Source organism: Carassius auratus, unplaced genomic scaffold (genome assembly GCF_003368295.1).
Source record: "Carassius auratus strain Wakin unplaced genomic scaffold, ASM336829v1 scaf_tig00021987, whole genome shotgun sequence".
NCBI classification, from domain to species: Eukaryota; Metazoa; Chordata; class Actinopteri; order Cypriniformes; family Cyprinidae; genus Carassius; species Carassius auratus.
This window is the reverse complement of record NW_020525149.1, coordinates 64785-92386: the sequence shown is the minus strand read 5'-3', so window position 1 is coordinate 92386 and position 27602 is coordinate 64785. Positions and strand designations below refer to the sequence as shown.

Genomic DNA, 27602 nt, shown 5'->3' with positions numbered 1-27602 from the left:
TATTGTATTATATTATAATGATATTTATATTATTATATCAATATAAATACAAGATACATTTCCATACATGCCTCCATTTAATCATTTTAACGGGTGTTTGCTTTTTGTTTATACTTATTAAATTATTGCATCCTGTCATGTCATCTGTTTTAAATGCAACTCCATCAAATCTTCCTTTTGAGTGAACACTTGGTTTCCAGAAGAAGAAATTATTTTCTCCTTAGAGACATTCACCCACTGCCAATAAAAAAAAAAAAAACATATTAAGTCTTAGACTTTTAAATTATTTATATATATATATATATATATATATATATATATATATATATATATATATATATATATATATATATATATATATTTTTTTTATATATATTAGATTGATTTGCATATATACATGACATTGTATGTATTAGAAAATATGGTGAAATAATCTAAACAACTATTTGAACCAAGGTTGAAAATATAGGCAGTCACTGTTCTGCTCTATTAATGCCAATGATTTTGAAATAAAATTTTCAAAAAGTGCTTTTGGATGTGATGTTCAAGTGTACAGTCCCTTGTTGCATTCCTGACTTACTGTATGGTGTTTTAATGCGCTCTATTTATAGTTAATGCTTTTTAAAAAGAGCCTTCATCTCTCTCTCTATCTGTTTCTCTCACTCTCTTTCAGACTCTATGGCTCCGTTATTGATTTTATGTTTTTAGTATGCATGAAAGTGAGTGTATGTCAAACAAGAGCTGGCTTTGTGAATATTGACGTGCATGGTTTTTATTCAAACCATGCGCCTTTTTTGTTGGCACTGTGTCTGTCAGTACTTCTGCTGTCATGTGGATCTGTCTTTTCTATCCTCTCCCTCTGTTTTCTTACTTCTCTTTTCGCAGTGATAGGTGTAATAACTCATTGTAGTGAGAGCCATTTGTTTTTGTATCTGTTGTCAGACGGGGATCACAAATATTGTTGCTATTCATCAGTGCAGCAGAATACTGATATCAGTACAATGTAAACTATGGCTTCCCAACTTTTTTTTTTTCTTTTTTTTTAACAGAATACATTTTAAATATTAACCTTAATAATATACAATAATTATTTGTTTTAAGTCTACGATTTCAGATGTTAATATATATATATATTTTTTTTGCAATTGGGATTCCTTTTGAACATTTATTGTTCATGTCTTTTAAATAGCAGACGTGTTTATTCAAATTAATATAGATTGCAACATAACTTGTTGGTTGAATTGGTGCACTACAAAGTTTCGAGGGGTTCACGAACCCTCAATTGGAAAGCTGTGGTCTTAAATTCTTTTTATGCAGTTAGTTGATCAGTCAGTACTGGGTGCCGCGTGAGATTCATTGCTCACTGTAGTATATGTATGTGTTTGGGCATTATTGGGGGCAGTGAGTCATAAATTTATGCTGTTTTGGGGTCAGTGGAGAAATGCTTTTAGGGTCTACTGGCTGTCAGTGATTTAGGCTGTATTGGAGGCAGTTGAGTCATGAGTTTAACACCGCTGACCTCATCACAGTCATCTACTAGATCATCACACAGCCTACGAATCCATCAGCCTTTCTTAAGGGCAGAGAGGTGCTTTACTTCAGCAACTGATGCATGCTAAAGTCAGTACAGATCTCTGAGCATTAGCTCTGAAGGAAGTCTTTCAAACAGTAATATCTGACTAAATCTGATTATAAGCGGCACAGTTACATCCCTGTCTTCATTTAGATAAGCATCAGAGTGCTTTTTATGATTACTATTTAATATATCATTGCTCACTGTAATACAGGGATGCAAACTTTTAACCTTTCTGTGAGTTTGGATCGCTTGTAATGTTCATCTTAAAACGCAACACATGCCAACCGTGTGTCAACGTTAAACTAACTGAAATGAATTAATGTCAATATTGACAAAATATGACAAAATGTCCAAAGACAAAAACTCAAAACTAACAACAACATATCAGAAACTTGACAACTGAGATGAATAATATCAGAATCTCAAAGCTGATGAAATTGGCTGCATCAGAGAACTCTTGTGCATATTGGTGTTAAGGTGTAATGTTACTTTTAACAACAATAGAGTCTCAAAATAAGGCTGGAGGCAAATAGGAATGGTGAAATGCTCTAAGTGAAGAAAGAGAAATTAGGGCTTGTATGAAGATATGTGCATACTGAGACCCAAAACCGGATCTGTCACATTTATACCTAATCAGGTTTCTAATTTCATCCCGCTTTTGTGTTGGCTGGATGTTGGCATTATGTAGATGCCAGCTGCGGGAGATTGTCAGACCGTCAAATGCTTCTGCCCGTTGTTTTGTATGATAAATATGGATTAATTTCTTTCTTTATTTTTTTCTCTCCTTTCTCTGGTTCTGTTGTTCAGCTGTTTCTCTCTCAGCTGGTTGCAACTTCACGCTACCCAACCATGAGCAACACGGTGGGGTCTCCATGGCAACAACAGCTCCCCTCTCTGCTTTCTCCCTCCCTGATGGCATCGGCCCACCAGCTGTCACGTCGTAAGTTTTCCACCCACATATGTATGCACACACTCATACGACCACACAAATGTACATATGCTTTTTTTTTTTAAACAAAGCACAGAGATACATTCATGCAAAGGAATAAAACACCTACACTCAAAACATATGGCATAGAAAAAAATCACATACATTACCTTAGTAAACAGACACCTGTACACCACAAAAACCACAACCTGTCGAGAGCAGAAGAAAATTCATATTAAAGCAGGGTTTTTTAACATGTTAGAGCTGCAGCTGTTCACTACCATTTTGCAGGTTAAAAATTCTGTATCAAACTACAGAGTACTTCTTAGAGCCCCATTAACTGTCCTATTGGTTTGATGAAATTAGCTACTCCATGATAATGTTTCATGCTTGCCAAAGATCTACTGTAAGTGCCACTTTCACATTTTCTATACTGCAAAAAACTGAAATAGACCAGAACTTTAAAACTTGATCAGGTTCAGTGAGTGTATGCCACTATATTGGAAAATCATGCAAATTAGTTTTATATCCATCAGTGGTCCCAACTGCAGTTCAAACTGCTGATAAAAACATCACAGTAATCCACAAGTAACTCATGTTAAGTCTCTCCATTAATTTGTAGTGAAGTGAAAAGCTGCATGTTTGTAATAAACAGATGTATCATTAAGGCTTTTTAACATTTAAACCATTGCTTCTGGCCAAAATCCATAACAGCACTTTCTCCAGTAAAAAAAAAAGTGCATCGCCTGTTGCCTTCTCATATTGAAATCTAAAACATGTTTAGAGCCATTTTGAACTGCTTTCACTAGGTGGATGATCTGTGCAAACAGTATTTATTTTCTGATTCAGACAAGACTTCTTTTTACTGGAGAAAGCAATATTATGGATACAGGACTCATACTGTATATAAGCTGAAAGCAATGGTTTGAAGTTACAGACATCTTGATGGATTTATCTAATACAACTACAAAGATTTTATTTTAACAATACATTAATTGGTGGACTGGAGTTGTGTGATTTACTTGTGGACGATTGGGATGTTTTCATAAATTGTTTTTAAAAGCTGCATTGGATACATTGGTGAGCAAGGGATGTAATGCTAAATTTGAGGAAACAAACTCATCTACATCTTGTATGGCCTGCAGTTGAGTAAATGTTCATCATATTTTGGGAAAAACGATTCTTTTACCTTACTGTTCGTACTTCCTATGTAAAAATATACTGTGTCTGTATTATACGATAAAACCATCAGTGCATTATTACAGCTAGCCATGCTGAGAAATCAGGACTGGGAACGGTTTGTAATGGTAATGTACTTTTTTATTTTATTTGAAATACAGTGTGGTTATATGCAGCCGGTATAGAGAGGGTAAATATCACATTTTGCCCAAAGATATCCACAGATATTATGTTAATCATGTGTGGGAGCATGTATGTTTGTGCCGTTGCCTTTAGTCATGCAGTACATTTGACTATATGATAGTGTGTAAATAAACATATAAAGTGCTTTGTTACCGCCTCCACATTTGTTTAAGGCTGTTTGTGCCACACATGGACTCTTCTGCATAGATTAGGGAGGACATTCCTGCTATGTTCAACTCCATTTCTGGGTGATTCTGTGATAGTGTTAAATTATTCCCTATGCTTTTTATTTTTTGTCTATGAATCTCCCAGTCTCATCTTTAAGCTAGAATTTCAAAATCATTTTGGTTTTGGTTGCAGCTGACTTATTACAAAGCTTTGTGAACATCCTGAGCTGTGCCCCTTTTAATACAGATATGCAGGATGTTGGAATTCACTTGCAGTTTTGCTGAAGTGCTGTGATTGTGTTTTTTTTATTAGTAGTATAAGTAGTATTAGTAATAGTATTTGTATGTGTGTGTGTGTGTGTGTGTGTGTGTGTGTGTGTGTGTATTTGACTGGATGTGATTTTCAATGCATATACCAGCATGCCATACTAAATCTAGACCTGCATTTATTCACTTTGCAAATGAGGATCACTACCACACAAGCAATTCATCAAAAGTGGGCACCAACATTAGAAGGGTGATACAAAGAGCCAAGGATTGCCAGAAAAGTACAATCTTATAGTTAATATAATTTATAGTACAGTACTGTTCTATATCAAATGTTTTTTTTTTTTAATTAAGTCTGTTATGCTCATCAATGTTGCATTTATTTGATGAAAAATACAGTAGAAACCATTATATTGTGGTATATTAATACAGTCTAATAACAGTTTTACAATTAACTGGCTTCTATGTAAAAGCCTTTACTGTCAATTCTGACTAATGCATCCTTTCTGAATAAAAATATTAATTTATTTTCTTTTTTTCTTTTTTTTAACTTCTGACAAGAGATTTTTGTATGATAGTGAAACGTATTCATCCATCCATCCATCCATCCAGTCATTCATCCATCCATCCATCCCTTTTAAGAAAGGTTTTTTGTAATGATTAGTCTTACTTTGACTGTTGGCATCTTTCGTTTTGTTTGTTCATTTAGGAGTAGGTTTGTCTAAATAATATGATTTATCTGATATGGCACTTTCTTAGACCACTGAGGAAAAGTGCAAAACTGCGTTAAGCTATTCCGCTATAAAGAAAAACTATAAAGAAAAGTCTAGAATTTCTGTCCATTATTTCACAGACATATTATTGCAACAAAACATCCAATTCTATTTGCATTAAGTTAGTAGTTTCAAACTGATCTATCATATATCCAATCTGATGTCACTAACCTTGCAAAAATTTTTGTGGGGGGGGATTTTAGTACTGAAATTTCCTGACAATGTCTGTATCTGATCTGTTGTCCTCTTTGTTGTCTTGACATCTATTCTTTCCCCTAAAATATGGATTTTTTTCACATTTTAGAAGGTGCTTTTTTAGATTTGCTGATGAAATATTCTCAGTAATTTTCAGAGTCCTCACAGAGAGAGAGATAATTGTACACTGAAAATTTATGAGCCAAAACTTCATCAAAGCCTCTGGGGGGGGGGGGGGAACTTGAGTCCAAAATCTGACCTTCGCTCCAGTGCACGCCCCTGTCATCACCCTCAGACTGCTGGGTGAGAACCAGACAGACACACACACTAACAAATAATTCAGTTATACAGTGGCCATATTCTTCACTTTTGTAGCATTGCTTTTTTTTTTCACTTGTGATTCTGGCACTGAAAACAGCCTTAGGTTTATACCCATATTCCTTTGTCATTTTCATGACTGCATTTGTTTCTGTTCCTTTTTAATTTTTATAAATGTAAACGCAGGCACACTAAGTGCTAATACATGTGAATGTTGTTCAACTAGAGCCTAATTTGCTGAACATTGAATAGATGTTGATATGTAAAAACACAGTAATATGCTCATAGTTCTGACATCATTAACCAAAATGAAAGATAAATGAAGATGGTTGATGATGGATAGATGAATGGATGGATGGATGGATACATGAAAAGACAGACTATTTCTTTTCAAAAGAGTGAGTAAAATCCTTTTTTCCATGATATATCCTCTTTAGAGCATCACTCTCCCCATCATGCATGAATTTGCTTCTTTCTCTAATGCCAGTTTCTCTCTCAATATCCCTCTATGCTGCCGTTGTTCCATTTTCAAGACACCAGCACATTTGTTTATGTCATGTTTATTTTAGCTGAAGTATTTCAGGGCCCTGTCTGTTTTTATATGTGGGTTTGTGCTGTTCTTTAAAAGTGGCAACAGTTCTGCTGAAGCTGTTAGTTGAGATGTCTGTTTAAAGTCTGTCGGAGTGCAGAGTTGTCATTCAGGAGCTGTTCGGTGTCAGTTCATCATCTGACTCTGACCAAAGACAGTTGACGGGCCAACATTATTTACATCTGGCCCTGCAGATTCACACAGCACACGGAACAGAATTGTGTCACATGAAACTTTATTCAAAATAAGAACTCTTATTTGAATCGGCTGTCATATCTGATTGAGAGCCTTGAAATTCAAATTTGAAATCTAAATACTAAACTAGCTGGAAAGAATGAAGTTATATTCTACTGAAGGTGAATTCAAATTATTTAATTAAGGGACCTTAATTTGGTCAGATCTGTATGCCTGTATTTTATAAAGAGCTCAGACAATCACACACAAGGACAGAAGTTCTTTTGATTTCCCTAAGACATTGTGATAAAACATTTGCATAATACATCTCTTGTCTCGTGTTCTAAAGGTTATAAATGAGCTGCTGGTTACAAGTCCAATTCCCCCGTAGTCCTTTGTCATTATGAGAAACCAAATGTCATTAAAGATGCAGTTTTGAGATCAAGTTTGTAATAACTAGAACTTTTTTTTTTTTTTTTTTAATAAATGTAGTTTTAATTTTAATTTAATCATGCTCACTAAACAAAATTTTGGTATGGATTGCTGTGGACTCTGTAGGCCAGTTATAGGATAATGTTCAGTAATAAATTAAATTAAATTGAAATTATTTATACATATTTTTACATATTTATAAATTACATGCGCACATACATAAATAAATAAAGCTCACTTTATAATGTTTATTCAGTAATTTTGTCTGCCACAATAATGTTTTGAATTATCTTCACTTGTGAGCATTCCCCAGCAAATATTGATAGTGCTAATTAACTATGATTTATGTTAATTAGCATATCATGTAATTCAATATTTTTTATCCAGTGTACCGATTATGCATTAATAATGGATACAAATAAAGTTAAATAAATTGTTACCGAAGCATTTGTTTGCCTTTGCCTTTGTTTATGTCTCTCTTCTTTCTCTTTCAGTCTTAATCTTTTTTTTTTCTCACCGTATCCTGGTAAAAATATATTGGGCAGGTGAGTGTGGGAATAATAAACAAAGCTTATTAATGTGTAATTCAGCAGAAAAATGACCATGATCCATAGGTGATATTATATTCCTCATATAACATATGTTTGTTTTTTCTTATTGTTGGAAAAGGGCTTCGTACACCATCAATAGAGGGTCAAATATTTTTATTAAGGAGTCATATTAAGGGTGAAATGTTTTACATATATTTATTTTAATTTTTAAATTATTACAATGAAACGCTTTTTCGTTTGGAATAATAATATGCACCCTCTATTAAATCATAATAAGACTTGCACTAAGGAAGTAAACAGTCAATTTTGACATCGTGTTGACTTTTATTTTCCTTATTCAGAGTTCAGCAGTAGATATAAGCTCTAGCAATGGAAATCTATTGCTGTATTGTGTTCTCAGATCTGTACTGACAGCAGGCAGATTGTAGTTCTGAACTGTTAAATAAACTACACACATATATAAAAAAATCCACCATTTCATATCTTGTGCTGCACAATTCTGCGCAACAGCTGTTACACTACCCTCATTTTTTTGTATTTGCTCCGTTTTGCTTTCTCTCTGTGTGATTTTCTTTCTATGTCTAACAGAATATATTTCAAGTGCTTGTATCTGCAAGCATGCAATTCTTCCAGGAAAGAAGTCATTTATGAAGTTATGAAAGTGGTGCTTGATGTAAGCCTCATAAAACCATGGATGATATCTCATGTGTGAGATGCCATTTAAGATATCACAGCAGGACATATTACAGATCACTCCAGATTATTTCACTGCAGCTCTGACATTTGACACACTTGTACATGTGAAAAACTGTGACGACATATTGAATGTATCTGATAGCGCACAGTAGGCTGCCGCATCTGTTTACTGATCTGTGTCCTGTGTTGTCTTGACAGCATTTGGCAATTCATGCTCTTCAGGTATAGTACTGTAACTAAAAATCTGTCTAATCTAAAAAAAAAAAAAATTCTACAAGTCACACACAGAAATGAATAAGACACAGTATGGTATTTGGTAAGAAAATGCATAGGTAATTGGAAAAAGCTACATTATCATTGCAAATCTCGTGAAATTGTATGACGGCCAGTTTTTTTTTAGGTTTTTCATTTTTTTTTTTTTTTTATAACTGTGCAAGTGTGATTTGTCTATCGCAGCTCTTCCAGATCGACCTCCTGGAAATCTTTGGCACAGTTCTTCTCCTTTGGTTTTTCTCAGATCCTGGACATTCAGAACCTGGTGGCCGAGGTTCTGGATCCTTCTGAGCCTGTGAACTTTAACCCCCAGAGAGAAGAAACAGATCCTCTGCAGGCCAACACTCTCATTATTTAGTTCTTGGCTTTATCAGGTAATTCTAAATGTCAGGCCATAACATCACTGATTGCCTTTCATCTTATTTTATTGTTATATTGAGTTATTTTCCAACATGTTTTTTTTCTGTATGAGTTATATATTCATCTATCTACGATAATTCTCTGCTTTTATCTGTGGGCATTAAAATTTGCATTTAAAAAAAATAATATAGAAATGGTTAACTAAAAAGGCTTTATGCTCGTTAAACACATTGTCACTGATTACTTCCTTGCATGCAATCTATTTAAATTATAAACGTGTCTGGGATAACACAGACATTGTGTTTTTATTTTATTTTTTCTAACATCATCCGTCTGGAATAATGTTGTTTATTTAAGTACTCCACTAAATTAAATCATTATTCCAGGAAAAACTGTTCATATGGGGAAAGGCCGTAACATAGCACTGAAAATGTATAATGGTATTAAAAAATGAATATAATATATTAGATTTGTAATAGTGAATTACAAAATGACAATCTGCTTAAAAAGATTCACATGCAGGTATGTTACAGAGCAGTATGTTTTAGTCTACAGCCTCTACGAGCAGTGCTGAAACTCTAGTTTTTAAACGGGAGATATCAGATCCTTTAATTCTATAGTAGTGCAGTTAGGGCCAAGCATCTCTGGCTAACTTATCTCTGCCTCCAATCAGCCGGTGTTCTTATATCACTCAAGTATTGATGCTAACTTTTCTACATAAGAAACAGCACTTATCAAGTGTGCTTGTGACAGACTGAGGCACTTCTCTGTTCTCAGATCAGACATTGTTGGATTTAAAGGCACACTCTCCCTCTCTTTCTCCTCTATCTCTCTCACTTGTCTCTGTCAAATCATTGTTTTTCTCAAATGGGAGATAAGGTGATTAAATGTGTCTCTTTTCAACCTTGAGATACATTTAATACAAAATGACATACATATAATACCTTTTAATAATCTTTTATTATATATAATACATTTAAATTGTGATATTGCTTAATGGCTATGATTTAGTCTAATGCAAAAGATAATTTTTGAAATTGTGTAGCCCTATGCTGTAAATCATTGCAAAGTAAAACAGTCAAAACACTTTAAAATATACACTTAAAAATATTAAATATTTTAGTTCACTTATATTTCATGTGACTATTAACCAACATCAGAGAACCCCGAACAAAATAATTTTGAGAGTCCCCGGTTTAATGCATTTAATTTACCTGTTTTATACTGAATTTATGATATCATGTAATATTAAAATAATAAATTGATTGATAGCCCTAATAATATAATAATTTATATAATGTTCATATGTCTTAATATGAGGTTATTGTAAAACTCTACATTTGAGATTTATTTATTTCTTGTCTTCAAATTTGATGTAAGAGAAAGAGTGCAAACACTTTGACAGGCTAATGGATTGGATGGATTGGTTCAACATTTTTTTGTAAACGCTCAGTAAGAAGGCTGGTGAATCAACTGACATGACATTGACCTACTACTGGTTAGAGGTAGATGGAAATACCTGAATACATTTTCTGTTTTGTAAAGGAAATAGAATTATGACATTTATCTACTTAATGAATCTCAATTTTAAAAGGCACCATTATTGTTTATGTGTGTGCATTCTGCATTCCCTCTCAGAAATTTCCTCTCACCATGCTGAGCTATCCAGCCCTTTGTTTACCAGATGAATATAAATGTGAAATCCTTGCATAGCTGTAAGGCCTATTCTTTTAATTGAAGAAATCAAGTCATTTGATTGGGTCTGAGGTCAGAACTGACATTTTGAGTGAATAGCACTTAAACTCTGGAATTGTGATGTGATCGCGCTCAGTGGGCCTGCCAATTGTCCGCACTCTAAATAGTTTCTATCCTTATCTAATTCTGAGTGATTGATTGCTAATCTTGCTCTCAAAGAGAAAAGAAACCAATCATCTCTCCCTAATCTATCCCTCTGTTTTAATTCATTCTGCTGAGGATGGAGGCGAACTCTTCACACTGCCCTGACAGCTCTCAAATGTCACCTAGGACTTTGATTAATTCATTTATATCATTTAATTTAATTATTTATGTCTTTTGTTTATCCTCGTGTTCATGTAACGGCAGCCTGGGGTTCTAAGCCCATGTTGGTTTTTAAACTTCAGGTTTGAATGACTAAACCCATCGCCCCTGAGCTCCTGGTGTTGAATGAAGTTGTTCGTGTGGAGCAGTTCAGTGATGGATGATTATTGCTTGCATAAAATGCAGTGGACCATTAATGGATAATTAAATAGATTTAAAACATTGTGTTTTTAAGGAAGTATCTTCCTGCTGCTTCAAAAAAAGTCCTGCTTCAACAAATCACAAATAACTGTATTTATATATTTATTTCTTTATTGATTTTTCCTCTACTGTGAAGGAGCCACAGTGCAACGAATTTGAAAAGTTATTGATTTTGCTTTCAGGAAATGCTGAAGCTTCACATGATTAAATGGGAAGTTTTGTTTTATCATTTACCTGCTCTTTCTGATAAAAAAAAAAAAAAAAAAAAAGGATACTGTTTTATTGTTTTAATCAGGTTAGCGGTTCAGTCAGGCTACTATTCTTTATTTACATTATTATTATTATTAACTTAATATTATTGACATTATTTATAATTACAATAAATGTAATAATGTTAGTGTCAGAATGGTTAAGGATTGCATGTTAGTTTTAGGGTTATACAATTTAGTTCCCCATTGAGGGAAAAAAATAATTATATTGTGTCCTGTTTCCTATTTTTGCCAAAAAGTTTAAATACATGGGAAGGAAGTTTTCGTTTTGAAAGTTACAGTTTGCTTTTATAGTTCAATAAACTCCTCATCTAAAAACGATCAAGGACATTTTGATTCCTAGTGATATGCCCTCTGTTTAAAAAAGAAAAGTTTAAATCAGTTACTATTGATCTGGTGGAAAGGAGTTTGTCATGGAGTGACAGATTCTTCATGATAGAGTCGCTTGAACTGGCTTTCCATTATTGCATCACTGATACTGGTTCTTCTATGAAGGAGTCACTCACACTTGCTCTTTATCATCAAATTACTGAGATTTGATCATCATTGTGAAGTCACTCAGATTGATTCTTCATAACAATCCACCACCAAAGGACTCCTAATAATATCTCTTTTAAATCATTTGCGATGTCCTTACAGATCCAGTTGTATCTCAATGTATATCAAAATTTATTTTCAATTATGCCACATGCCCCAATGCCAACCAGTTGTCTGTCTCTCCCTAGGGTCCCTCAAGCTAGTGTGAATTCAGACTGGCCCAGCACTGTCCATTTCACCTTCCAGCTTTACCGATTCCTCCCTGTCACCACAGAGCATCTGAAGCTGCTTGACCTGGAAAAGAACAGCAAGCTGAAATCCAACTCTGATTACCCCTGTGTCCTCTCTGTTATCAGCAAGGATGGCACACTTAGCTCTGGTATGATTACATCCTCCTTCAAATGCTTTTTGATTCTCTTCAGCATTCCACAACATTATTTCATTTGAATAATCGTTTTTTTTTTAGAAGCATCCATGAAAGCAAATTTATATTTCTAAAACTTCTCAAAATCACCACTATCACTTTTTTTGTTCTGTTGAATTCGATCAATGCCTGTGTAAAACTTTACAGCCGTAGTTAACTGCAATGCATGCACTGTTTCAATTAATAAAGCTCTAAAAAATGAGCAATTAGAGTTTTACGGCTCTTGGCCGAAGTCCAGTAATTGCTTTTAAGAAGGAATCTTCATACACAGCAGCCCGCTGAGGGGAAGTGTAGAAGCGGCATGACTTTGTGATGAACTTGGTCATGCTGAGAAAACAGTTTTGGCTCGGCTGGTTCATACGGCTGCCAAAAATACTTATTACCTGCTCCTGATGTGAGTTATTTTTATCAATAGTTTCTCACAGACTGGCAAAAGTGGATATTTCAAAGCACCTTAACATTTTTAACTAAGAGCACTTCAAGTACACTTTTCCCACTGCCAGAGTGGGGCTTTTTGCTCTCATTTTATACAATGAAAATCTTGGCTAAAGCTCATTGCCTTGATTTATTTGTGTTGCAAGCAACATCTTGCCTGAACAAAACTCCCTCTATGAGGGAAAACTGTAGCTGTGCAGTAATATCACCAGCTGTTGCATTGAAATGGCCTTTACTGATTAGCTAGATAAAGTATCCAATGAGGTGGAACATACAAGACATGAAAACGTGTCTGTCTCATGCGTAGACAGCCTCTCATTTGCCTACAGAGACCAGCGGTTCTCAACCTTTTTTACTCCAAGGCCCTGTGTCTTCTCCAAATCAGTAGTGCAGTGCCCCCCAACCTCTTCCATTAAAAAAAACCCTTTGTTTTCTAGTGTTGTTACTTTTCTCAGGGTTCGGGTAGAGTGATTAGGCAAGGACTCAGTAATGCAGAGAGAAGGGCTCTTTATTAATATTAAAATAAACTAAACTAAAACTACCATGTAGGGTAAACAGACAGAACTTGACTTGCAAGGCAGGACACAAGGAGCACAGACAAACATTCGTGAATGAACTCCCACAAGACTGCAAACACAAGAATAAATAGGGAGCTAATGAGAGCAACGAGGGAACACATGTGGGGCAAATTAAATCAATAATCAGGTAACAAGATTGATGGGGTCAAGACAGTTGACATGAGAGCACATGGCACACAGAAACTAAGAAAAAAAGCCATGTGCTCACACAAAACAAAAACACAAGCACATGGTCAGCAAACCAATCACAAGCCATGTGCTTGAACAAGACAAACTACAAGAAGACAACAAGAAAAGCATGCGGCCAAAAACAAACCATGTGCTACACAAAACACAACACACGTGGACAGAAGAGCGCACGGACAAGTGAACTCGAGACCGCATGCTCGCACAACAAGACAGAACATAGAGCACGAGTGTCCGAACCCTTAAACAAAACCGAAACTCAGCAAGACATGAATGCCAGGATCCGAACACCACGCTTCAACATGAAACAGGACACGCAGACGAGAGCGCATGGCATCCCTAACAAGGAACACCCAAAAACAAGACAGGAACATTACAGTACAAACCAGAACACACATGACAACACAAGACTGACACACAACAACAGAAAACAAGACAGGGAAATCAAAACACAGATACAAACAGGGGAGGGGAGCCAACAGGAAAACCCAAACAGTAATTAAAGGGACCAAGGAGGGGCGGGAGGGCTAAGCCAAGGAGGCGTAGGCAGTCCAGGAGTCCTGGCAGTGGGCCAGGGCAGAGCCGGAGGGATGAACCAGCCAGGTTCCAGATCCCAGCAGACCACCAGGGCGGAGCCAGAGTGATGAACCAGCGAGGCTCCAGCCCAGGGCCGTTTCTAGGCATAGGCAAACTAGGCGGTTGCCTAGGGCGCAAACAGCTGGGGGGCGCCAGTGAGAGCCCCCAGCCCACCAATAGTTTATATATATATATATATATATATATATATATATATATATATATATATATATATATATATATATATATATATATATATATATATATATATATATATACAAATCTTTGGTGAGGGGGGGCGGTTGGTAGAAATCTCGCCTAGGGTGCCAAAAAGGCTAGAAACAGTCCTGCTCCAGCCTATCAGGAACCCTGGCAGTACACCTGGGCAAAGACAGAGGGGCAGACCCGAGAGATTCCAGCCGAACAGGAACCCCAGCAGGTAGCCAGGGCGGAACCGGTAGTGCCTGGCCATGTGGGATGGACGAAGCCTTTTTCTTCCTCTGTTTCCAAGACTTTTCTGAGACAGCTGACAACTTTTCAGTTTTATGTAATCATTTTTAAACAAACTAATTAAAGAATGTGCAACATCCAAGAATTTTAGAATACATGATAACACTAATGATGATATGATTTATGTCAGTATAACAACAATTAAAGTATTAACACTTGGAACATTTTAAATAAAGATAATTGTTTTTACCAAGTTCAAGATTGAGGATGGTTCCGACAAAACTATATTTTCTGAAAAACACTTTTAAATTTTCATAATTTACAATTTATGTACAAAGTGCAAAAGAAAGAAAAAACTGTGAGGGAAAAAATAAATGCACAGGAACAGGAACACATGAAGATGCCAACAGGCCACTATGCCAGTTGCCTTAACCTGAATTTACGGACATATTTACGCATCCATTAAGAATTATTTAACAGAGCAAAACACAAATTAAAAAAGCAAATAAAAGCTTCTTTCTTTGTTTGTTGGCATATTAATAATAACAGACTCACATGTCTAATAATGTATGATTGCGTAATCATCTTTACCTCCATTACAATCATCTTCCATCTAAACTTTACTGGTGAGATACTGGTTTGATTTATTTAGCACAAACAGAATAGTCCTGACTTCATATTTCTTATTAATATAGATATATTTGTCCCCACCAATCAGTGCACAAGTTTATGTATGATGACGAAAGCACGTTAGTGCTAGCCCTCCCGGAACTCATATGCAGATAGTACACGTATGTCTGCAAGAAATCTGTTAAAGATCTCTTCATCTGGAAAGTATCTGCCATGTACAAACATCTGACAGACGTCTCTAAGATGTCAGTTTTACATACACATCTTAAAGACATTTTCTAAACATCTATTTGACATGTAACAGGAAAAAGATAGAGATCTCCTTTATGTATGTGTGCTATCTGGGATAGAGATTGCATTGTGGTCCCCACAGTTAAAAATAAATAAATAAAATAATAATAATCTCTGAATGGAAATCTATGAGAACAGTTTGGGCGATTCTCGGCCAGGGGTGCGTTTCACAAAAACATAGTTGCTAATCTGTTAGCAACTTAGTTGGTTTGTGTAATGAAAGGTTCAATCAGACTAGAGGAAGGAGACCAGAGTCGGCGTACGGGGCTCGTGAGATGCTTTATTTCCAAAAAAAAAAAAAAAACAAATAAACAAACAAGCGCGGCAGGTGCGCGCACTCTCTAACTGCACTTTGGCAACGGTTACTGCGTCTGACTGGCGCTATCGCTCTCCAGCTTCCTCCCGCTCACGAGTCCCCGTCTCTCTCTCCTTTCGCCGGCTGTCGCGCTCCTTAAATGCAGGTTCCCCACGCCAATCACTGAAACGAGACCCAGGTGTTACTTGTTTCTCACCTGAACCACTTATCGCCGCTCGTCTCTTCACTCGCGCTCCCGTTGCAGACTTCGCTAAACCACGCCTCCGCCACATACCCCCACCGCCCGACTCAGGCCGGGGAGCCATCCGGCCTGCAGCCCCCCCCCCATTCCTGGAGAGGAAATCGGCCACAGCCATCTGCGCCCCCGGCCTGTGAATCACCTTGAACTTAAATGGCTGTAAAGCTAGATACCAACGGGTGATTCGCGCGTTGGTATCCTTCATGTGGTGGAGCCACTGGAGGGGCGCGTGGTCCGAGCAGAGGGTGAACTCCCGTCCCAGGAGGTAGTAACGAAGGGTGAGAACCGCCCACCTGATGGCCAAACACTCCTTCTCTATGTTGCTGTACTTAGTCTCTCTCTTGGAGAGCTTCCGACTAATGTACAGCACCGGGCGGTCTTCCCCCCCCACCTCCTGGGACAGGACCGCACCCAGCCCCCTGTCCGATGCGTCGGTCTGCAAAAAAAAGGGGAGAGCAAAGTTAGGAGAGTGCAGGAGCGGCCCGCCACACAGGGCCGCTTTAACTCGGGTAAAGGCCCGTTGGCACGGCTCCGTCCACTGGACCGTATCTGGTACCTCCTTTTAGTGAGGTCAGTCAACGGGCTGGTGAGGTCCGAATAATGAGGAATAAACCTCCTGTAATATCCCGCCAGCCCCAAGAACTGCCTCACCTCCTTTTTGGTCTTGGGCCTGGTACAGGTTGCAACTGCTGCCGTCTTATCAATTTGGGGATGCACCTGCCCGTGGCCCAAGTGGAAGCCCAGATACTTTACCTCCACCCGCCCAACTGCGCACTTCTTCGTGTTGGCCGTTAGCCCCGCCCGTCTCAGCGCCCTGAGGACCGCCCTCACATGCTCCATATGCCGCCACCAGTCCCCACTATAGATGATAATATCATCCAGGTAGGCGGTGGCATATGCAGCATGGGGCCGCAGCACTTGATCCATGAGGCGCTGAAACGTAGCCGGGGCCCCGAACAAGCCGAACGGAAGCGTAACAAATTGGTGTAATCCATACAGCGTGGTGAAGGCGGTCTTTTCTTTGGATATGGGCGATAAGGGGATCTGCCAATAACCTTTGGTTAAGTCAAAATGTCGAATAAAACGAGCCGTGCCTAACCGATCGAGCAACTCGTCAATCCGCGGCATTGGATAAGCATCAAATTTGGAAATTGCATTCACCCTGCGATAGTCTACACAGAACCGTACCGAGCCGTCCGTTTTGGGCACCAAAACTATCGGGCTCGCCCAATCGCTGTGTGACTCCTCGATTACTCCCATCCCCAGCATAGCCTCTAATTCGGTCTGAACTACCTTTTTTTTGTGTTCAGGTAATCTATATGGCCGGCTGCGAATTACGACTCCCGGCTCTGTCTCAATATGGTGCTGAATCAGGTCCGTACGGCCGGGTAGGGGCGAAAACACGTCTGCAAATTCTACCTGCAACTGCGCAATGTCAGTGAGCTGCGAGGGCGAGAGGTGGTCCCCTCCTAGAGCCAGTGCGAGGGGTTTTCCTTTAATAATCGCCTCTGGCCCGAGATCCTCCTCCCCACTCACTACCTTCGCTAGCAACACTGACTCCTCCCCGCTCCATTTTTTAAGGAGGTTGAGGTGGTAGATTTGCCGTGAGTCGCCTCTATCTGTCCGTACTACCTCATAATTGAGATCTCCTATCCGCCGTGTGACCTCAAATGGTCCTTGCCACTTGGCTAACAATTTGGAGCTAGAGGTTGGCAGTAAAACGAGCACTTTATCTCCCGGTGCAAATTCTCACAGCTTAGATCCCCGGTTATATAGCTGGCTTTGTCTGCCTTGGGCCTGAAGCAAATTCTCCATAGAGAGCCGCCCCAGTGTATGGAGTTTTGCGCGCAGGTCCAGGACATATTGAATTTCATTTTTGCTATCCGAGTGTCCGTCCTCCCAAGTTTCTCTCAGGACGTCTAGCACCCCCCTGGTCTGACGTCCATAGAGAAGCTCGAAGGGGGAAAACCCCGTGGAGGCTTGGGGGACTTCGCGCACAGCAAATAAGAGGGGTTCTAGCCAACGGTCCCAATTTTTCGCGTCTTCATGCACGAATTTCCGGATCATGGTTTTTAATGTGCGATTAAACCGTTCGACCAGACCGTCCGTTTGTGGGTGATAGACGCTGGTACGCACCGCTTTAATGCCCAATAATCCGTACAATTCGTTTAACATGCGCGACATAAACGCGGTGCCCTGGTCCGTGAGAATCTCTTTTGGGATTCCCACGAAGGAGATTAAACGAAACAAGGCATCCGCCACACTTTTAGCTGAGATGTTGCGGAGTGCCACTGCTTCCGGATACCATGTCGCGTAATCCACTAAGACTAACGCGAAACGGTGTCCCCGTGCGGATCGCTCTAACGGCCCGATCAGGTCCATACCAATTCGCTCGAAGGGGACCTGCACTAGAGGAATAGGGCGCAAAGGCGCTTTTGGAACGGCCGGTGGGTTAACCAGCTGACATTCCCGAAAAGACGCGCACCACCTGCGCACGTTCTCGTGTATGCCCGGCCAAAAGAATCGGGTCGTTAGACGATTTATTGTTGCTGCTACTCCTAAGTGCCCTGCCATAGGATTACAATGCGCCGTCTTGAAAAGCATTTCCCGACGGCTCCGCGGTACTAACAGCTGGGTTGTATCTTCATTTGTCTGAGCGTCGTGGGTCACTCGATACAACCGGTCTTTAATAACGGCAAAATACGGGTGGGATAGCGGACGCTCCGGGTGGAGGACCCGCCCATCGATCGAGCGGACCTGCTCGAAGGCATGCTTCAGCGTTTCGTCCTGGGAATGTTCCAGGGGAAAGTCATCGCGGCCGGCAAGGGTTAGCCTCGCCATGCCGCTCGGTTCCCCTGAGACCGCCCCGCTAGGCCCCGGGACAGATTCTCCCACCTGAGCGCTCGCCCAGCCCCCCGGCCGGTTCTTTCCCCCGACGGCACCCGCTGTCAAACACCCGAGTAACTGCTGAAACGCTGGCCAATTTGTACCCAAAATTAGCGGATGCCGGAAGCGCGGACTAACGGCCACCTCCACACTATGCTTATGGCCCCCAAATTTAATGCCTATGGCTTTTAATGGATATTCCCTTATATCCCCATGCACACACCTCACCTTAACCATGCGGCCCGTATCCAATGCCCCGGATTGTATCAGGCTTTGATGGATGGAGGTCTGGTTACAACCTGAATCCACCAGAGCCTGATAGGTACCCCCCTTAATACTCACGGGTATTTGGTACAGCCCGGCTTGATCGGGGGCAGCCTGCGGGTCGTCCGGGATCCGGACCAGTGTCCCCACCTCCATCATCGGGCACCTGTCCACAAAGTGGCCCGGATCCCCGCAACGCCAGCAGGCTGTCCCGGGTCTCCCCGCTGCCCTAGTGGCGGGAAGTGGCTCAGGGGATTGACGTGGGGAAGCAGCCGGAGTGTCTTCACTCCCCCGTCGCTGGGGAGCGGCCATCCCTCGTGCGGGACCTCGGGCCCCGGCCGCAGGCTCCATCGCCACCCTCCAGCGGGGCGCAGCCCTCGGTGGCCCCACCCAACGGGACCTAGGGAGAGGGAGAGATTTCGGAGTGGGGGGGGGGGACAGAGGGAGAGAGAGAGACAGCAGGGAGGGGCTCGCCGACCCCGGAGCACGCCGCCAGGTGATCCTCCGCCAGTTGGATGGCCAGATCCAGAGACGCCGGGCAGTGGCACTGGACGGTCTTCTTTGGAAGGCGGGAGATGAACTGCTCCAGTACCACTGCGTTGATGATTGATTCGGCGTCGCCGTCCCCGGCCAACAGCCATTTGCGGCACAAGTCCCGGAGCTGCTGCGCCAACACAAAGGGTCGGCCCGCCTCGGCCAGCTCCAGCGACCGGAAGCGCTGGCGATGTTGTTCTGGGCTGAGGCCCACCCTCTGGAGGATGGCTCGTCTGAGGTCGGCGTAGACCAGGAGGTTCGGGACGGGTAGTTGTTGGGCCGCCTTCTGGGCCTCCCCCGACAGCAGAGGGATCACCCTTGCGGGCCAGCTGTCCACCGGCCACCCACACGCCTCCGCCGTCCGCTCGAACAAGTCAAGGAAAGCCTCCGGGTCGTCAGCGGGTCCCATCTTGGTAAGTGGCATGTGAGGGGGCCGGGCGCTGGGGGAGCCCGTCCCCATCCGAGCCTCCCGGTCCAGCAAGCTCCAGACCAGCTCGCGGTCCTCCTGCTGGGCCCGCATCATCGCTTGGAACCGGTGGTCTTGGTCGGCCCGCAGGTCCAGCAGGGCCTGGTGGTGTTCTTGGTGCAGGCCCGCGAGCGATGATATGATGTCCGCAAATGGCGAGGCTGATGTAGCTGACGGAGTCTGCATAGCGAACGCTCTCCTTCCTCCCGGGTTTCGGCACCAGTGTAATGAAAGGTTCAATCAGACTAGAGGAAGGAGACCAGAGTCGGCGTACGGGGCTCGTGAGACGCTTTATTTCTAAAAACAAAAACAAAACAAATAAACAAACAAGCGCAGCAGGTGCGCGCACTCTCTAAATGCACTTTGGCAACGGTAACTGCGTCTGACTGGCGCTATCGCTCTCCAGCTTCCTCCCGCTCACGAGTCCCCATCTCTCTCTCCTTTCGCCGGCTGTCGCGCTCCTTAAATGCGGGTTCCCCACGCCAATCACTGAAACGAGACCCAGGTGTTACTTGTTTCTCACCTGAACCACTTATCGCCGCTCGTCTCTTCACTCGCGCTCCCGTTGCAGACTTCGCTAAACCACGCCTCCGCCACAGTTTGCAATGGGAAATTGTATTGCAAACAACAAAGTTGCTAACTTAGTTAGCAACTATGCTTTTGGGAAATGCACCCCAGAGTGAAATCACCCAAAAAGGGGCGGTACTCCACAGGACGTGACTTGACAATGATTGCACAATATATTCAGAGGCAAAAACAAACCATCTAACAGTGACACAGCTGTGGTTGAATGTGATTGATTGGTTCATCGCCCTATTGCCCTAATGAAGAAACCACCCCTGTACTGAACGGTTTTCAGGAGAAATATGATGTTATAGAGATCAGTGTGCCGAGAGTGCACATACACGGTTTGTTTACGTATCAATAATAACGAATATGCATATGCCTAATGTACGACTCCTGTATCTCGCTATAATCACCTTTTCCTTGATTACAATCATCATCCATCAAAACTTTAGTAGCGTGACACTGGCATGCTTTATCCAGCCGAGAGCTGTAGTTTGCACATCTTATGCTCGTGCAGCGGTCGGGTGTTGTGAGCCGCTGTTCAGTCTGTATTTCACTCAGTGTGATGAGAAAGTGCTTGAGCTGCTCATAGAATATCATAGAATATTTAATATGTTAATATTTAACATATTAATCATGAAATGTTTAATATTTTTAAGTTATTTTGCACCCTACCCAGAGGATCACTGAGACCCCAACTACTTGGTTAAGAACCACTGGAATAGACAGTAGATATAACAAAGGTTTGAGTGTTAGAGTGGTTGAGAACAGAAGAAATGAGACAGATAATGAGAGAGCGATAGAGTGCAAGAGCATACGAAGAGATGCAGGGGTAAAAGAGGATCAGCTCTAACAGCCTGCTTTCAGTCTTTATTTCAGAAGATGTGTAATATCATACAAAAGAAATGCATCTAGTGTGAGCATGCAAGCCCTGTCCTCACAGTCAGCCCTGTAAGACGGAAGACTCCAACCATTTTCAGGCCAAGGACCACTTGGTGAAAATAAAGACAGAGCAGGATCCCTATTACATATTGTATAACACCGAGTGTTACATTTTAATCCTGGTCTAGAATAGCATGTGTATCAGGGATGTGCAAATCTATCTGTCTGCCTGTCTGTCTATTTATCAGTTTATTTATTGGTCTGTGTGACCAGTGGGGCGGGTGGCGTAATTGGAAATGAGTGACACCTGCGTCACTCACCGGTCTTGAGTCCCACGGAGGAGCTCTGGAAGGATAAAAGAGGAGTTATGACGGTGAAGAATGAGAGAGGACTAGGCCTGGGTTTTATTTTATGTTTTGGTTTCGCTTGTGCACGGCAGTCGCCCGCGAGGTACTGTCACGCTGTTTTATGATTATTTGGTTATTAAAGTTTTATTTGAATGTTCGCCAGTTCCCGCCTCCTCCTTCCTGTACTATGAGGGTTTTTATAGCGTTACATTGGTGCCGAAACCCGGGAGGAAGGAGGGACACGCTGCCAAAAAATCCCTGTCTGTCTGTCTATAGATTTCACTTTTACATACTGTTTGCTACTTCAGTTGAAATTAAATTTAATCAAGTTTTAAAAGGTATTCAATTTAATGGTGCACAACCCTGGTTCATATGGAACCACATTAATGCATTTACATGCTACGTTATGCTTCCATTGCAAATAATACAAAACAATTAACAGTAATGTACAGTGTATATTGCATGTGGGAGAAACTATGAAACATTTACAGTAGCTTCTTTATCCTTGGATTATCTTTGTATTTTGTTTAACTACATTATATTTATTTATTTACAAAAAAAAGAAAAAAGTTTGTGCAAATGATAATTGTCTGGCACCTTAGGAGTTACAAACCACCTGTTAAAGATCCCTGCTATTGTCACGTTCATGAACTTTGTTTCCTTTTTTGGTCTTCCTGTTCTTGTTTTTGTTATGTCATAAAGATTACAGGCTGAATGATGATGTTGTCCAAAAGACCTTTTGATATCTGGAAGGAACATCTGTATCCTGTGGGATATGATGCTGTTATAGTGCAATTACTGGTTGTTGCATAACTTATCCCAGATTCTCAGCTGAGTATTGCACTTCTCTCCAATGAAGAAATAATATTTTTGTCTTTCTGTCTGAAGTAGTACAATGTAAAAGCAACAGTCAGTTTAACATTTTTACTTCATTAAGCATTACTGTTGCATTTGCTTGTTTTGTTTTGCCATGAATGAAAATGCATCTAGGATTTGTTGTTTTCATTTGCGTTCAATTTTGACTCTGCTCAACCTGCTTTACCCCATCAATCAGGCTTCAAATCCAGTCGTTCCACTCAAACTGCTGTTTGTTTCCATAACCTCACATCACCAGAGTGTCCCTGGTTAATGCCATACTGTTTGTTCTGAATCTTTTGCCAGCATTTGACGCTACAAACATCAAACTATTGGTCTCTAAGCTGGTAACAATTCTAATTTGTAGGTCAGTGCTTTTATCCTACCTGGATGACAGTAAGTACCAAGTCAACTGGAAAGGCTCATACGCCTTACTCCACCGAAGTTCCATAGGGATTGGTGCTTGAACCTTTACCACTTTCTTTTTACGCTAGATAACTCAGATCTAAGGATGTACTGTATATTCACATCTTAATAATGTATTCAGTTAAAAAGAAATGTATAATGTTACAAAAGTTTTCAAATATGCTTTTCTTTAACACTTCATTAAACAGCACAACCATTTTCAACAAGTAATAATACAAAGAAAGGTTTCTTGATTGCCAAATTGGCATACTAGGGTAATTTCGCTTTTGCTTGGCTGCTATTCCTTATCCAGTTTATGGACATGTCATGGTTTAACTACTGCACTTGCCTTTTTGCTAGACTGTCAACATCTCCACTGTACATCAAACATGCTCTTTTTACACATGTTGCTCCTTTTCTGGCCTACCAGCATCTGCCATACATCCCATCGAGCACATTAATGATGCAGCTTTACACTTCTCTTGTTTATTCTGATTTTATATCTCTTCTTAGATCTACTTTAAATTATTGCTCAGGCCTACACATATTCTAAAGTATTGGTCCAGAACCTTCTCCAGCTTTGCATAAAAACATAAATGTAAATGCAGTGTTACCCAAACATTTTCAGAACTGATTACTGTTGTCACTTTAGAAACAGGGAAACATTTGGGAAAATATAGAAAACATCAGCGCCTGTTGCACTGCCAGTGTTTGATATTCATGACTGACAGGATGTGGGGTGTGCAAAAGAGATGGAGCTCAGAAATGTTTATGTAAATTCCCACACATTTCGTCTGGTGGTTGAACCGAGCTCAGAGTGTTTGGTTTTTACATAAAAGTCCTTGATTGCTTGCTTCGGAGAATTGGACATTGTGTTTTCTCACCCACCTGAGATTTGTGTTATAGATGGGTGATTTACTTCACTCTCATTCGAAATGGCCACTAAACCCATCCCTTTAATCACAACCACTTTTTCTTTCTCTTTTTGGTATTCAAGTTTGTTCTTTCCTGTTGTACTTTTCTTTTCTTCTTACCCAGGTTGTCCTTGCAGTACAGAGTTCACCCACAGTTACTCAAGCCAGGCGAACGAGGCTGGTTCCTGCAAAACCTGGCACTTCATTCCCTGCAGATTGATTTAAAATGACCTATCAGGGTCAAAAATGAGCTTTTGCCCCACCAGCTTATAGTGGGAGAATTAAGGGAATTTTCCAGCCATGAAATTGCATTACGCAATGGAAAATGTTTGTCTGTCTACCATTTCAAGAATTTGTAGTTAGTTAGATATTTCAATATTTTACAAAAATGCTGTACATTTGAACTTTCTTTTTATCAAAACAAAACAAAAAGGGTTAAAAAATAGGACCACTCTTTTCACAAAAATAATAAGATGCACAATTGTATTAAACAATGATAATAATAATAGGAAATGCTTCTTCAAATCGGGAGATTAGAATGATTTCTGAAGGATCATGTGACACTGAAGACTAGAGTGATGACTGCTGAAAAATCACAGATCACAAAATCACGTTTTGAATTGAAGAAAATAGTTATTTTAAATTGTAGTAATATTTCACAATATTTATGCCTTTGTTATATTGTTTAATCAAATATATGTAGCCTTCTTTCAAAAACATTTGAAAATCTTATCTATCCCAAACTTTTGAATGGGACCATATTTAATAATAAAACTTTCAGAAACAAAAAACACACAAAAATGGTTTTGACATTATCTTACAGTCAAAATTGTAACAATGTAATTTGTTACAAAGACATTTGCTCACTGAAGCTGACAGAATGCCAATAAAGACATTTACATGACCTTTCATGTTGTCAACATGTTCATACATGTAAACACGTTAAAAAGATTCAAAGTACTGAATATCATGAGTAATATTACAATAACTCAACTCGTTCCACATAAACCGTAACAAAAAAATATTACCATACACCTCACATTCCTCTACTTGGCAACAGCCTCGCAAGTCCTCAACTTGCCATGTTGGTAATAACCCCACAAGCCATACACAGAATTTTGAAACAGGTACAGATACTGTCCTCATTAATAGCCCAACAGAACTCACACAGCTGTTTCACTCAGACAGACAGTCAACCTGCACATCCAAACCTTTCTGCGGTAGTCATTATTTAGTGTGCTCAGATGGAAGTGTCATGTCGTAATAATAAAATATGCATGCCATACTTCAGGACAGCTGCATCTGTTAGATCTCACCACTGCAGGTCGATGTCAGCTGTTGAATAAAGGTTAAAACAAAACAAGACCAGAAATAGATACAATCGGACCAACATAACTGGATTGTTCATCTTTAGCATTGATTCTGACCTTTCCAGAGTTAACAAAGGGCCCATTTAGGATTCAAACACAACCACAAGGTGTGGCATTTGTCAGTAGCCTGTAAAAAATGTCTTTGTTGTTGCTTGTTATTTATGTTTATCTTTTTGTTCTATAGGGTTAATCAATAAAATTGATTCAGGGGTCATGACAAATAGCCTTAATTTTTAGCACATTTTATAATTGATCAGTCTCTATTTAAGAAACTTAAATTGACAGCTTTAATATTAGTATTTCACATTTGTTTCTGCAGCGTATTCTGCGTCAAGGCCATGCTGCCGTTCCAGGTGAACCATGAGCTGGAAGTGATCACTACTGAGTACATGCAGGATGCCAACTTTGCCAGCAGACATGACAGCAAGCAGAGCACTACTCCCGCCATCAGTGTATACACTAGAATAAAACCAATTCTACAATCCTCGGCAACACTGGTAAGGACTGTTTGCTAACCCCCATAAATCCATGTCATTTTTATAGCAAAATACTTTAAAAAGCCATTTGTAAGATTATTTATCAGAAAAGTGGAAAGCATAATCAATGTTTTTCACTTTTCTGAGAAATAATCTTACAAGTAGCAATATCAAAATTTCTGTATTTGTCAAGGCTGTGTGCCATTCAGAGTTGCCTTTTAAATTACAGTTCAGTTATTAAATTTGAAGTGAGATAAACTAGAATAGATTTTTTGTTTTCAATATTAGAAATACAAAATTAAATTTGTAATTTTTACCTAGGAAATTTTGAATGAAGAGCTGACAAAGCCTTATGAATTCTTATTTTTTTTGTATTAAAAAGCCATGCATGTAGATGATTGGATGAATTTATGGATGGATGAATGGATAGATGCATAGATATGCTAGTGGTACAGAAATGATACACTTTGTCTTTAAAATTTCTCTGAAATCAGCTTTCTGAGACATCACTATAGTGTAAGAAGCATCCTTCATTAGTTTTTAGAGCTGTTTTCCACTCTGGAAATCCAAGCTGAATAAAAGTTATTCACAGGCTGTCGTCATGTTTATCTGCTTAAGCTCCATCTGAGAGGCCCAGTGAAAATGCAAGTGTTTCTTGCGAAATTACCCAAAAAGTCAGATACCCATCGGCTTTCCTCTGTCTCTGGCTCTCAGTGGTTGGAATCAATTAACTTATCCACAACCCGCTCAAAAGCTGCTCAATACCATATCTCAATCTGGGATTAATGCCTTGTCCATTTATTTGTTTCCTAATGAGTGGTCGCCATTAACAAGAGATCGAGGTTTACTCACTCTCTAAGGCTTACTGAGATGTTTATCCTTTGAAAGCACCTCAGAGGATCAGCTAAGACAAAGCAAAGACAATTATTAGTCAGAATAATGAAGTATTGGGGGGGGGGGGGCTTTTATTATGTACACTACACACAAATGTATTTTGAATGGCTTGATTGGTCCATTGAATACATTCAGTCAAATTTTGCTAAGATGGGGCATCGTGAGTCTACCGCTCTGGGTAATGTACATCGGTTTTATGTCTTCCTTTACGATCATGCCCTTTTTTGACATTTTCTTCTCAGATAGGATGTCACGTCATTGGGAATTAATGAAGCTCCTATGTAACTGGACTTGTGATGATTGGCGTCTTGTCATATCCGAAAACGCAATAGAAAAAGCTGTTAATGAAATCCTCTTTAATTAACTTCAGCTTGATGTGAAGAGACAAGTGAATAATTAAACAAACAGCGAATCCACATAAAAGAAATGGATAACTTAATTCAGCACTAATGGAACAGGTTTAGCATCATCTCTGAATTCAGAGTGTTTCGGTGCATCTGTCAAATGCTTCTCACAGTAGTAACACGCTCTATCAACTCCGGATTCTTTATGCCTTTATACCAAACATAGAGAGAGAGAGAGAGAGACGCATGGCCAGATGGAGGGGAGAAAAGATTAGGATTTTATAATTTGCCTGCCTCTGGCCCCACACTGCTCATCTGCAAATGTTTGATAAGCATGACGAAGATTTCAGCACAGAAGAGAGATGAGGAACAGGAGAGAGGAAAAGAAAATCGCATTTCCTCAACAATTTTTTCCAAGCGAGTCCCCTATATCTCCTCTCATGGTGAAAATACAAAAAAACAATGGTATACGTTTGCAACAGGGGCCAGTGTAGACTTCTGTCTATCTCCTCTAAAACAAAGCTACATTTAGAAGATAAGAGAAAGTG

At 40.0% G+C, this 27602-nt stretch overlaps 1 pseudogene; it reads left to right on the top strand.

Moving 5' to 3' along the window:
• The window catches only part of LOC113077214 (nephrocystin-4-like), a 49373-nt pseudogene that overhangs the window by 633 nt on the left and 21138 nt on the right, over positions 1-27602 (top strand).